Genomic DNA, 13,304 nt, shown 5'->3' on the forward strand with positions numbered 1-13,304 from the left:
AAGTAGCTTAAGGCACTTTCAAAGGAAAGTGATTTTCTCTCAAAGGACAGCATTTAGAAAGTGAAGCAACACTCCATTCACTTCGCACAGTGAATTGAAGTGTTGGAACAGACTGCTTCTCTTTCAGAGTAACGGATGTGAGTTTTTTGTGAATGCTTGTAAGTAGCTTAAGGCACTTTCAAAGGAAAGTGATTTTCTCTGAAAGGACAGCATTTAGAAAGTGAAGCAACACTCCATTCACTTCGCACAGTGAATTGAAGTGTTGGAACAGACTGCTTCTCTTTCAGAGAAACGCATGTGAATTTCTGTTCAATGCTTGTAAGTAGCTTAAGGCACTTTCAAAGGAAAGTGATTTTCTCTGAAAGGACAGCATTTAGAAAGTGAAGCAACACTCCATTCACTTCGCACAGTGAATTGAAGTGTTGGAACAGACTGCTTCTCTTTCAGAGAAACGGATGTGAGTTTTTTGTGAAAGCTTGTAAGTAGCTTAAGGCACTTTCAAAGGAAAGTGATTTTCTCTGACAGGACAGCATTTAGAAAGTGAAGCAACACTCCATTCACTTCGCACAGTGAATTGAAGTGTTGGAACAGACTGCTTCTCTTTCAGATAAACGGATGTGTGTTTTTTGTGAAAGCTTGTAAGTAGCTTAAGGCACTTTCAAAGGAAAGTGATTTTCTCTGAAAGAACAGCATTTAGAAAGTGAAGCAACACTCCATTCACTTCGCACAGTGAATTGAAGTGTTGGAACAGAATGCTTCTCTTTCAGAGAAATGGATGTTTGTTTTTTGTGAAAGCTTGTAAGTAGCTTAAGGCACTTTCAAAGGAGAGTGATTTTCTCTGAAAGAACAGCATTTAGAAAGTGAAGCAACACTCCATTCACTTCGCACAGTGAATTGAAATGTTGGAACAGACTGCTTCTCTTTCAGAGAAACGCATGTAAATTTCTTTTGAATGCTTGTAAGTAGCTTAAGGCACTTTCAAAGGAAAGTGATTTTCTCTGACAGGACAGCATTTAGAAAGTGAAGCAACACTCCATTCACTTCGCACAGTGAATTGAAGTGTTGGAACAGACTGCTTCTCTTTCAGAGAAACGCATGTGAATTTCTGTTGAATGCTTGTAAGTAGCTTAAGGCACTTTCAAAGGAAAGTGATTTTCTCTGAAAGGACAGCATTTAGAAAGTGAAGCAACACTCCATTCACTTCGTACAGCGAATTAAAGTGTTGGAACAGACTGCTTCTCTTTCAGAGAAACGGATGTGTGTTTTTTGTGAAAGCTTGTAAGTAGCTTAAGGCACTTTCAAAGGAAAGTGATTTTCTCTGAAAGGACAGCATTTAGAAAGTGAAGCAACACTCCATTCACTTCGCACAGTGTATTGAAGTGTTGGAACAGACTGCTTCTCTTTCAGAGAAACGCATGTGAATTTCTGTTGAATGCTTGTAAGTAGCTTAAGGCACTTTCAAAGGAAAGTGATTTTCTCTGAAAGGACAGCATTTAGAAAGTGAAGCAACACTCCATTCACTTCGCACAGTGAATTGAAGTGTTGGAACAGACTGCTTCTCTTTCAGAGAAACGGGTGTGAGTTTTTTGTGAAAGCTTGTAAGTAGCTTAAGGCACTTTCAAAGGAAAGTGATTTTCTCTGACAGGACAGCATTTAGAAAGTGAAGCAACACTCCATTCACTTCGCACAGTGAATTGAAGTGTTGGAACAGACTGCTTCTCTTTCAGAGAAACGCATGTGAATTTCTGTTGAATGCTTGTAATTATCTTAAGGCACTTTCAAAGGAAAGTGATTTTCTCTGAAAGGACAGCATTTAGAAAGTGAAGGAACACTCCATTCACTTCGCACAGTGAATTGAAGTGTTGGAACAGACTGCTTCTCTTTCAGAGAAACGGATGTGAGTTTTTTGTGAGTGCTTGTAAGTAGCTTAAGGCACTTTCAAAGGAAAGTGATTTTCTCTGACAGGACAGCATTTAGAAAGTGAAGCAACACTCCATTCACTTCGCACAGTGAAATGAAGTGTTGGAACAGACTGCTTCTCTTACAGAGAAATGCATGTGAATTTCTGTTGAATGCTTGTAAGTAGCTTAAGGCGCTTTCAAAGGAAAGTGATTTTCTCTGAAAGGACAGCATTTAGAAAGTGAAGCAACACTCCATTCACTTCGCACAGTGAATTGAAGTGTTGGAACAGACTGCTTCTCTTTCATAGAAACGGGTGTGAGTTTTTTGTGAAAGCTTGTCAGTAGCTTAAGGCACTTTCAAAGGAAAGTGATTTTCTCTGACAGGACAGCATTTAGAAAGTGAAGCAACACTCCATTCACTTCGCACAGTGAATTGAAGTGTTGGAACAGACTGCTTCTCTTTCAGAGAAACGGATGTGAGTTTTTTGTGAAAGCTTGTAAGTAGCTTAAGGCACTTTCAAAGGAATGTGATTTTCTCTGACAGGACAGCATTTAGAAAGAGAAGCAACACTCCATTCACTTCGCACAGTGAATTGAAGTGTTGGAACAGACTGCTTCTCTTTCAGAGAAACGCATGTGAATTTCTGCTGAATGCTTATAAGTAGCTTAAGGCCCTTTCAAAGGAAAGTGATTTTCTCTGAAAGGACAGCATTTAGAAAGTGAAGCAACACTCCATTCACTTCTCACAGTGAATTGAATTGTTCGAACAGACTGCTTCTCTTTCAGAGAAACGCATGTGAATTTCTGTTGAATGCTTGTAAGTAGCTTAAGGCACTTTCAAAGGAAAGTGATTTTCTCTGAAAGGACAGCATTTAGAAAGTGAAGCAACACTCCATTCACTTCGCACAGTGAATTGAAGTGTTGGAACAGACTGCTTCTCTTTCAGAGAAACGGATGTGAGTTTTTTCTGAAGGCTTGTAAGTAGCTTAAGGCACTTTCAAAGGAAAGTGATTTTCTCTGACAGGACAGCATTTAGAAAGTGAAGCAACACTCCATTCACTTCGCACAGTGAATTGAAGTGTTGGAACAGACTGCTTCTCTTACAGAGAAACGCATGTGAATTTATGTTGAATGCTTGTAAGTAGCTTAAGGCACTTTCAAAGGAAAGTGATTTTCTCTGAAAGGACAGCATTTAGAAAGTGAAGCAACACTCCATTCACGTCGCACAGTGAATTGAAGTATTGGAACAGACTGCTTCTCTTTCACAGAAACGCATGTGAATTTCTGTTGAATGCTTGTAAGTAGCTTAAGGCCCTTTCAAAGGAAAGTGATTTTCTCTGAAAGGACAGCATTTAGAAAGTGAAGCAACACTCCATTCACTTCGCACAGTGAATTGAAGTGTTGGAACAGACTGCTTCTCTTTCAGGGAAACGCATGTGATTTTTTTGTGAAAGCTTGTAAGTAGCTTAAGGCACTTTCAAAGGAAAGTGATTTTCTCTGAAAGGACAGCATTTAGAAAGTGAAGCAACACTCCATTCACTTCGCACAGTGAATTGAAGTGTTGGAACAGACTGCTTCTCTTTCAGAGAAACGCATGTGAAGTTCTGTTGAATGCTTGTAAGTAGCTTAAGGCACTTTCAAAGGAAAGTGATTTTCTCTGAAAGGACAGCATTTAGAAAGTGAAGCAACACTCCATTCACTTCGCACAGTGAATTGAAGTGTTGGAACAGACTGCTTCTCTTACAGAGAAACGCATGTGAATTTATGTTGAATGCTTGTAAGTAGCTTAAGGCACTTTCAAAGGAAAGTGATTTTCTCTGAAAGGACAGAATTTAGAAAGTGAAGCAACACTCCATTCACTTCGCACAGTGAATTGAAGTGTTGGAACAGACTGCTTCTCTTTCAGGGAAACGCATGTGAATTTCTGTTCAATGCTTGTAAGTAGCTTAAGGCACTTTCAAAGGAAAGTGATTTTCTCTGAAAGGACAGCATTTAGAAAGTGAAGCAACACTCCATTCACTTCGCACAGTGAATTGAAGTGTTGGAACAGACTGCTTCTCTTTCAGGGACACGCATGTGAATTTCTGTTCAATGCTTGTAAGTAGCTTAAGGCACTTTCAAAGGAAAGTGATTTTCTCTGAAAGGACAGCATTTAGAAAGTGAAGCAACACTCCATTCACTTCGCACAGTGAATTGAAGTGTTGGAACAGACTGCTTCTCTTTCAGAGAAACGCATGTGAATTTCTGTTGAATGCTTGTAAGTAGCTTAAGGCACTTTCAAAGGAAAGTGATTTTCTCTGAAAGGACAGCATTTAGAAAGTGAAGCAACACTCCATTCACTTCGCACAGTGAATTGAAGTGTTGGAACAGACTGCTTCTCTTTCAGAGAAACGCATGTGAATTTCTGTTCAATGCTTGTAAGTAGCTTAAGGCACTTTCAAAGGAAAGTGATTTTCTCTGAAAGGACAGCATTTAGAAAGTGAAGCAACACTCCATTCACTTCGCACAGTGAATTGAAGTGTTGGAACAGACTGCTTCTCTTTCAGAGAAACGGATGTGAGTTTTTTGTGAAAGCTTGTAAGTAGCTTAAGGCACTTTCAAAGGAAAGTGATTTTCTCTGACAGGACAGCATTTAGAAAGTGAAGCAACACTCCATTCACTTCGCACAGTGAATTGAAGTGTTGGAACAGACTGCTTCTCTTTCAGAGAAACGGGTGTGAGTTTTTTGTGAAAGCTTGTAAGTAGCTTAAGGCACTTTCAAAGGAAAGTGATTTTCTCTGACAGGACAGCATTTAGAAAGTGAAGCAACACTCCATTCACTTCGCACAGTGAATTGAAGTGTTGGAACAGACTGCTTCTCTTTCAGAGAAACGGGTGTGAGTTTTTTGTGAAAGCTTGTAAGTAGCTTAAGGCACTTTCAAAGGAAAGTGATTTTCTCTGAAAGGACAGCATTTAGAAAGTGAAGCAACACTCCGTTCACTTCGCACAGTGAATTGAAGTGTTGGAACAGACTGCTTCTCTTTCAGAGAAACGGATGTGAGTTTTTTGTGAAAGCTTGTAAGTAGCTTAAGGCACTTTCAAAGGAAAGTGATTTTCTCTGACAGGACAGCATTTAGAAAGTGAAGCAACACTCCATTCACTTCGCACAGTGAATTGAAGTGTTGGAACAGACTGCTTCTCTTTCAGAGAAACGGGTGTGAGTTTTTTGTGAAAGCTTGTAAGTAGCTTAAGGCACTTTCAAAGGAAAGTGATTTTCTCTGACAGGACAGCATTTAGAAAGGGAAGCAACACTCCATTCACTTCGCACAGTGAATTGAAGTGTTGGAACAGACTGCTTCTCTTTCAGAGAAACGGGTGTGAGTTTTTTGTGAAAGCTTGTAAGTAGCTTAAGGCACTTTCAAAGGAAAGTGATTTTCTCTGACAGGACAGCATTTAGAAAGTGAAGCAACACTCCATTCACTTCGCACAGTGAATTGAAGTGTTGGAACAGACTGCTTCTCTTTCAGAGAAACGCATGTGAATTTCTGTTGAATGCTTGTAATTATCTTAAGGCACTTTCAAAGGAAAGTGATTTTCTCTGAAAGGACAGCATTTAGAAAGTGAAGGAACACTCCATTCACTTCGCACAGTGAATTGAAGTGTTGGAACAGACTGCTTCTCTTTCAGAGAAACGGATGTGAGTTTTTTGTGAGTGCTTGTAAGTAGCTTAAGGCACTTTCAAAGGAAAGTGATTTTCTCTGACAGGACAGCATTTAGAAAGTGAAGCAACACTCCATTCACTTCGCACAGTGAAATGAAGTGTTGGAACAGACTGCTTCTCTTACAGAGAAATGCATGTGAATTTCTGTTGAATGCTTGTAAGTAGCTTAAGGCGCTTTCAAAGGAAAGTGATTTTCTCTGAAAGGACAGCATTTAGAAAGTGAAGCAACACTCCATTCACTTCGCACAGTGAATTGAAGTGTTGGAACAGACTGCTTCTCTTTCATAGAAACGGGTGTGAGTTTTTTGTGAAAGCTTGTCAGTAGCTTAAGGCACTTTCAAAGGAAAGTGATTTTCTCTGACAGGACAGCATTTAGAAAGTGAAGCAACACTCCATTCACTTCGCACAGTGAATTGAAGTGTTGGAACAGACTGCTTCTCTTTCAGAGAAACGGATGTGAGTTTTTTGTGAAAGCTTGTAAGTAGCTTAAGGCACTTTCAAAGGAATGTGATTTTCTCTGACAGGACAGCATTTAGAAAGAGAAGCAACACTCCATTCACTTCGCACAGTGAATTGAAGTGTTGGAACAGACTGCTTCTCTTTCAGAGAAACGCATGTGAATTTCTGCTGAATGCTTATAAGTAGCTTAAGGCCCTTTCAAAGGAAAGTGATTTTCTCTGAAAGGACAGCATTTAGAAAGTGAAGCAACACTCCATTCACTTCTCACAGTGAATTGAATTGTTCGAACAGACTGCTTCTCTTTCAGAGAAACGCATGTGAATTTCTGTTGAATGCTTGTAAGTAGCTTAAGGCACTTTCAAAGGAAAGTGATTTTCTCTGAAAGGACAGCATTTAGAAAGTGAAGCAACACTCCATTCACTTCGCACAGTGAATTGAAGTGTTGGAACAGACTGCTTCTCTTTCAGAGAAACGGATGTGAGTTTTTTCTGAAGGCTTGTAAGTAGCTTAAGGCACTTTCAAAGGAAAGTGATTTTCTCTGACAGGACAGCATTTAGAAAGTGAAGCAACACTCCATTCACTTCGCACAGTGAATTGAAGTGTTGGAACAGACTGCTTCTCTTACAGAGAAACGCATGTGAATTTATGTTGAATGCTTGTAAGTAGCTTAAGGCACTTTCAAAGGAAAGTGATTTTCTCTGAAAGGACAGCATTTAGAAAGTGAAGCAACACTCCATTCACGTCGCACAGTGAATTGAAGTATTGGAACAGACTGCTTCTCTTTCACAGAAACGCATGTGAATTTCTGTTGAATGCTTGTAAGTAGCTTAAGGCCCTTTCAAAGGAAAGTGATTTTCTCTGAAAGGACAGCATTTAGAAAGTGAAGCAACACTCCATTCACTTCGCACAGTGAATTGAAGTGTTGGAACAGACTGCTTCTCTTTCAGGGAAACGCATGTGATTTTTTTGTGAAAGCTTGTAAGTAGCTTAAGGCACTTTCAAAGGAAAGTGATTTTCTCTGAAAGGACAGCATTTAGAAAGTGAAGCAACACTCCATTCACTTCGCACAGTGAATTGAAGTGTTGGAACAGACTGCTTCTCTTTCAGAGAAACGGATGTGAGTTTTTTCTGAAGGCTTGTAAGTAGCTTAAGGCACTTTCAAAGGAAAGTGATTTTCTCTGACAGGACAGCATTTAGAAAGTGAAGCAACACTCCATTCACTTCGCACAGTGAAATGAAGTGTTGGAACAGACTGCTTCTCTTACAGAGAAACGCATGTGAATTTCTGTTGAATGCTTGTAAGTAGCTTAAGGCACTTTCAAAGGAAAGTGATTTTCTCTGAAAGGACAGCATTTAGAAAGTGAAGCAATACTCCATTCACTTCGCACAGTGAATTGAAGTGTTGGAACAGACTGCTTCTCTTTCAGAGAAACGCATGTGAATTTCTGTTGAATGCTTGTAAGTAGCTTAAGGCACTTTCAAAGGAAAGTGATTTTCTCTGAAAGGACAGCATTTAGAAAGTGAAGCAACACTACATTCACTTCACACAGTGAATTGAAGTGTTGGAACAGACTGCTTCTCTTTCAGAGAAACGCATGTGAGTTTTTTGTGAAAGCTTGTAAGTAGCTTAAGGCACTTTCAAAGGAAAGTGATTTTCTCTGAAAGGACAGCATTTAGAAAGTGAAGCAACACTCCATTCACTTCGCACAGTGAATTGAAGTGTTGGAACAGACTGCTTCTCTTTCAGAGAAACGCATGTGAATTTCTGTTGAATGCTTGTAAGTAGCTTAAGGCACTTTCAAAGGAAAGTGATTTTCTCTGAAAGGACAGCATTTAGAAAGTGAAGCAACACTCCATTCACTTCGCACAGTGAATTGAAGTGTTGGAACAGACTGCTTCTCTTACAGAGAAACGCATGTGAATTTATGTTGAATGCTTGTAAGTAGCTTAAGGCACTTTCAAAGGAAAGTGATTTTCTCTGAAAGGACAGCATTTAGAAAGTGAAGCAACACTCCATTCACTTCGCACAGTGAATTGAAGTGTTGGAACAGACTGCTTCTCTTTCAGGGAAACGCATGTGAATTTCTGTTCAATGCTTGTAAGTAGCTTAAGGCACTTTCAAAGGAAAGTGATTTTCTCTGAAAGGACAGCATTTAGAAAGTGAAGCAACACTCCATTCACTTCGCACAGTGAATTGAAGTGTTGGAACAGACTGCTTCTCTTTCAGAGAAACGCATGTGAATTTCTGTTGAATGCTTTTAAGTAGCTTAAGGCACTTTCAAAGGAAAGTGATTTTCTCTGAAAGGACAGCATTTAGAAAGTGAAGCAACACTACATTCACTTCGCACAGTGAATTGAAGTGTTGGAACAGACTGCTTCTCTTTCAGAGAAACGCATGTGAGTTTTTTGTTAAAGCTTGTAAGTAGCTTAAGGCACTTTCAAAGGAAAGTGATTTTCTCTGAAAGGACAGCTTGTAGAAAGTGAAGCAACACTCCATTCACTTCGCACAGTGAATTGAAGTGTTGGAACAGACTGCTTCTCTTTCAGAGAAACGCATGTGAATTTCTGTTGAATGCTTGTAAGTAGCTTAAGGCACTTTCAAAGGAAAGTGATTTTCTCTGAAAGGACAGCATTTAGAAAGTGAAGCAACACTCCATTCACTTCGCACAGTGAATTGAAGTGTTGGAACAGACTGCTTCTCTTTCAGGGAAACGCATGTGAATTTCTGTTCAATGCTTGTAAGTAGCTTAAGGCACTTTCAAAGGAAAGTGATTTTCTCTGAAAGGACAGCATTTAGAAAGTGAAGCAACACTCCATTCACTTCGCACAGTGAATTGAAGTGTTGGAACAGACTGCTTCTCTTTCAGGGAAACGCATGTGATTTTTTTGTGAAAGCTTGTAAGTAGCTTAAGGCACTTTCAAAGGAAAGTGATTTTCTCTGAAAGGACAGCATTTAGAAAGTGAAGCAACACTCCATTCACTTCGCACAGTGAATTGAAGTGTTGGAACAGACTGCTTCTCTTTCAGAGAAACGGATGTGAGTTTTTTCTGAAGGCTTGTAAGTAGCTTAAGGCACTTTCAAAGGAAAGTGATTTTCTCTGACAGGACAGCATTTAGAAAGTGAAGCAACACTCCATTCACTTCGCACAGTGAATTGAAGTGTTGGAACAGACTGCTTCTCTTTCAGAGAAACGGATGTGTGTTTTTTGTGAAAGCTTGTAAGTAGCTTAAGGCACTTTCAAAGGAAAGTGATTTTCTCTGAAAGGACAGCATTTAGAAAGTGAAGCAACACTCCATTCACTTCGCACAGTGAATTGAAGTGTTGGAACAGACTGCTTCTCTTTCAGAGAAACGCATGTGATTTTCTGTTCAATGCTTGTAAGTAGCTTAAGGCACTTTCAAAGGAAAGTGATTTTCTCTGAAAGGACAGCATTTAGAAAGTGAAGCAACACTCCATTCACTTCGCACAGTGAATTGAAGTGTTGGAACAGACTGCTTCTCTTTCAGAGAAACGCATGTGAATTTCTGTTGAATGCTTGTAAGTAGCTTAAGGCACTTTCAAAGGAAAGTGATTTTCTCTGAAAGGACAGCATTTAGAAAGTGAAGCAACACTCCATTCACTTCGCACAGTGAATTGAAGTGTTGGAACAGACTGCTTCTCTTTCAGGGAAACGCATGTGAATTTCTGTTGAATGCTTGTAAGTAGCTTAAGGCACTTTCAAAGGAAAGTGATTTTCTCTGAAAGGAAAGCATTTAGAAAGTGAAGCAACACTCCATTCACTTCGCACAGTGAATTGAAGTGTTGGAACAGACTGCTTCTCTTTCAGAGAAACGCATGTGAATTTCTGTTGAATGCTTGTAAGTAGCTTAAGGCACTTTCAAAGGAAAGTGATTTTCTCTGAAAGGACAGCATTTAGAAAGTGAAGCAACACTCCATTCACTTCGCACAGTGAATTGAAGTGTTGGAACAGACTGCTTCTCTTTCAGAGAAACGCATGTGAATTTCTGCTGAATGCTTATAAGTAGCTTAAGTCACTTTCAAAGGAAAGTGATTTTCTCTGAAAGGACAGCATTTAGAAAGTGAAGCAACACTCCATTCACTTCTCACAGTGAATTGAATTGTTGGAACAGACTGCTTCTCTTTCAGAGAAACACATGTGAATTTCTGTTGAATGCTTGTAAGTAGCTTAAGGCACTTTCAAAGGAAAGTGATTTTCTCTGAAAGGACAGCATTTAGAAAGTGAAGCAACACTCCATTCACTTCGCACAGTGAATTGAAGTGTTGGAACAGACTGCTTCTCTTTCAGAGAAACGGATGTGAGTTTTTTCTGAAGGCTTGTAAGTAGCTTAAGGCACTTTCAAAGGAAAGTGATTTTCTCTGACAGGACAGCATTTAGAAAGTGAAGCAACACTCCATTCACTTCGCACAGTGAATTGAAGTGTTGGAACAGACTGCTTCTCTTACAGAGAAACGCATGTGAATTTATGTTGAATGCTTGTAAGTAGCTTAAGGCACTTTCAAAGGAAAGTGATTTTCTCAGAAAGGACAGCATTTAGAAAGTGAAGCAACACTCCATTCACGTCGCACAGTGAATTGAAGTATTGGAACAGACTGCTTCTCTTTCACAGAAACGCATGTGAATTTCTGTTGAATGCTTGTAAGTAGCTTAAGGCCCTTTCAAAGGAAAGTGATTTTCTCTGAAAGGACAGCATTTAGAAAGTGAAGCAACACTCCATTCACTTCGCACAGTGAATTGAAGTGTTGGAACAGACTGCTTCTCTTTCAGGGAAACGCATGTGATTTTTTTGTGAAAGCTTGTAAGTAGCTTAAGGCACTTTCAAAGGAAAGTGATTTTCTCTGAAAGGACAGCATTTAGAAAGTGAAGCAACACTCCATTCACTTCGCACAGTGAATTGAAGTGTTGGAACAGACTGCTTCTCTTTCAGAGAAACGGATGTGAGTTTTTTCTGAAGGCTTGTAAGTAGCTTAAGGCACTTTCAAAGGAAAGTGATTTTCTCTGACAGGACAGCATTTAGAAAGTGAAGCAACACTCCATTCACTGAGCACAGTGAAATGAAGTGTTGGAACAGACTGCTTCTCTTACAGAGAAACGCATGTGAATTTCTGTTGAATGCTTGTAAGTAGCTTAAGGCACTTTCAAAGGAAAGTGATTTTCTCTGAAAGGACAGCATTTAGAAAGTGAAGCAACACTCCATTCACTTCGCACAGTGAATTGAAGTGTTGGAACAGACTGCTTCTCTTTCAGAGAAACGCATGTGAATTTCTGTTGAATGCTTGTAAGTAGCTTAAGGCACTTTCAAAGGAAAGTGATTTTCTCTGAAAGGACAGCATTTAGAAAGTGAAGCAACACTACATTCACTTCACACAGTGAATTGAAGTGTTGGAACAGACTGCTTCTCTTTCAGAGAAACGCATGTGAGTTTTTTGTGAAAGCTTGTAAGTAGCTTAAGGCACTTTCAAAGGAAAGTGATTTTCTCTGAAAGGACAGCATTTAGAAAGTGAAGCAACACTCCATTCACTTCGCACAGTGAATTGAAGTGTTGGAACAGACTGCTTCTCTTTCAGAGAAACGCATGTGAATTTCTGTTGAATGCTTGTAAGTAGCTTAAGGCACTTTCAAAGGAAAGTGATTTTCTCTGAAAGGACAGCATTTAGAAAGTGAAGTAACACTCCATTCACTTCGCACAGTGAATTGAAGTGTTGGAACAGACTGCTTCTCTTACAGAGAAACGCATGTGAATTTATGTTGAATGCTTGTAAGTAGCTTAAGGCACTTTCAAAGGAAAGTGATTTTCTCTGAAAGGACAGCATTTAGAAAGTGAAGCAACACTCCATTCACTTCGCACAGTGAATTGAAGTGTTGGAACAGACTGCTTCTCTTTCAGGGAAACGCATGTGAATTTCTGTTCAATGCTTGTAAGTAGCTTAAGGCACTTTCAAAGGAAAGTGATTTTCTCTGAAAGGACAGCATTTAGAAAGTGAAGCAACACTCCATTCACTTCGCACAGTGAATTGAAGTGTTGGAACAGACTGCTTCTCTTTCAGGGAAACGCATGTGATTTTTTTGTGAAAGCTTGTAAGTAGCTTAAGGCACTTTCAAAGGAAAGTGATTTTCTCTGAAAGGACAGCATTTAGAAAGTGAAGCAACACTCCATTCACTTCGCACAGTGAATTGAAGTGTTGGAACAGACTGCTTCTCTTTCAGAGAAACGGATGTGAGTTTTTTCTGAAGGCTTGTAAGTAGCTTAAGGCACTTTCAAAGGAAAGTGATTTTCTCTGACAGGACAGCATTTAGAAAGTGAAGCAACACTCCATTCACTGAGCACAGTGAAATGAAGTGTTGGAACAGACTGCTTCTCTTACAGAGAAACGCATGTGAATTTCTGTTGAATGCTTGTAAGTAGCTTAAGGCACTTTCAAAGGAAAGTGATTTTCTCTGAAAGGACAGCATTTAGAAAGTGAAGCAACACTCCATTCACTTCGCACAGTGAATTGAAGTGTTGGAACAGACTGCTTCTCTTTCAGAGAAACGCATGTGAATTTCTGTTGAATGCTTGTAAGTAGCTTAAGGGACTATCAAAGGAAAGTGATTTTCTCTGAAAGGACAGCATTTAGAAAGTGAAGCAACACTACATTCACTTCACACAGTGAATTGAAGTGTTGGAACAGACTGCTTCTCTTTCAGAGAAACGCATGTGAGTTTTTTGTGAAAGCTTGTAAGTAGCTTAAGGCACTTTCAAAGGAAAGTGATTTTCTCTGAAAGGACAGCATTTAGAAAGTGAAGCAACACTCCATTCACTTCGCACAGTGAATTGAAGTGTTGGAACAGACTGATTCTCTTTCAGAGAAACGCATGTGAATTTCTGTTGAATGCTTGTAAGTAGCTTAAGGCACTTTCAAAGGAAAGTGATTTTCTCTGAAAGGACAGCATTTAGAAAGTGAAGTAACACTCCATTCACTTCGCACAGTGAATTGAAGTGTTGGAACAGACTGCTTCTCTTACAGAGAAACGCATGTGAATTTATGTTGAATGCTTGTAAGTAGCTTAAGGCACTTTCAAAGGAAAGTGATTTTCTCTGAAAGGACAGCATTTAGAAAGTGAAGCAACACTCCATTCACTTCGCACAGTGAATTCAAGTGTTGGAACAGACTGCTTCTCTTTCAGGGAAACGCATGTGAATTTCTGTTCAATGCTTGTAAGTAGCTTAAGGCACTTTCAAAG

This window comes from Myodes glareolus, chromosome 15, assembly GCF_982192425.1.
Source record: "Myodes glareolus chromosome 15, mMyoGla1.1, whole genome shotgun sequence".
Lineage (NCBI taxonomy): Eukaryota > Metazoa > Chordata > Mammalia > Rodentia > Cricetidae > Myodes > Myodes glareolus.